Here is a 1,279-nt window from a genome sequence, read left to right as displayed (position 1 = left end):
CTAAAGCAAACAAACAAACCTTCAAAAACACGTGTGCCCTTTAAGCGGACTTGATGACCACAACACCACAAGCACATGTATGACGAGTTTGTCTAATTTTTTTGGTAAAGTCATTAGTGTATTTATTAAATTGGACTTTCACAAATCATAACGTGCTGGTTAAGAGAAAAGAAGGAGAAACATAATCCTAGAGCGTTTTCAGTTAATGATATTTTCTCAATTTTAAAAAAAGAACGTTTTTCTAAATAATCGAAGCCTAAAGAAACTTTGCATATCAGAAATCGAGGCTGGTATATGGTTGTTGTACGACGAACACGATAGTCATTCCTTCTTTAGAGAAAGTTACTCTGTAATATAGAAGAGAGAATTTTAATCAGAATTCAAAAAGATATTAATTTGACAATATTTGAATATGTTAGAGTTGTTACTTTTTTTACAAATTTGGGATTGTCTATTATTGTTGTAATGATATGGGTTAATGTTCAGTGACTAAGTCTGTAAGGATCAACTTACCTCAATTTAATAATATTAATTCCAATACGACGTAGAAGCAACAGTAGACAAAGAGCGTTTTCGAATATTCTCATCATCTAAGGTAGCAGGTCCAAGAAGAACACCACGATCCACCTCCATTATCGAATAGTTCTCCGCTGAGACCTCTGTATGTAACTTAGAGATAAGGCTTTCATCAGTGAGATATTCGCCATGAATGATCATTCCAGAATGCACCACAAATTCAACATAGTCGCTTAAAATAAATGTAACGTCATAGTCCCCCGGACAAGTGACAATAGATGAAACTGAAGAAGAACAAAACTGAGAAATAACAGCTTGTACAAGCTGCCCTTGATTAGTTTTAGGAGAATCCACAAACACTGTTATTTTCATATCTTCTATAAAACCATATTGAACAAATCTAGCTTCATCAGAAGCTCTGGACTTATGAAACCAAGGTCCAGAAACTTCCACATTTAAAATCACAAACAAAAACTACACAACGCGATAAAACAAAAAAGAGTAAGTCCCTAACTAAACATGAAATCAGAACTGATAAAAAACACGTCTGTACTCTGAGACAGCAGAACGTGCTAATCTAAAAATACACTTTGTGCCTGCCAGGGATTGAACCTGGGACCTTTCGCGTGTAAAGCGAATGTGATGACCACTACACTACAAGCACTTATTTAAGTTTCTAAACTGAAGAAAGCTCTCATTTGTATTGTATGTGCATTATAAAGTTATTGGAGTTCATAGGTATCATTTCAAAGAGTACTGGATG

At 34.7% G+C, this 1,279-nt stretch overlaps 1 non-coding gene across 1 annotated transcript; it reads right to left on the bottom strand.

Annotated features, from left to right (window-relative positions):
- Positions 1-1,107: 1,107 nt before the first annotated feature.
- Trnav-uac lies at positions 1,108-1,180 on the bottom strand. The gene has a single exon. It is a non-coding gene; the product is annotated as a tRNA-Val (tRNA).
- Between the last annotated feature and the right edge of the window lie 99 nt (positions 1,181-1,279).

The sequence above is a fragment of the Limulus polyphemus genome, unplaced genomic scaffold (assembly GCF_000517525.1).
Source record: "Limulus polyphemus unplaced genomic scaffold, Limulus_polyphemus-2.1.2 Scaffold84521, whole genome shotgun sequence".
NCBI lineage: Eukaryota > Metazoa > Arthropoda > Merostomata > Xiphosura > Limulidae > Limulus > Limulus polyphemus.
This window is presented reverse-complemented; position numbering and strand designations above follow the sequence as displayed.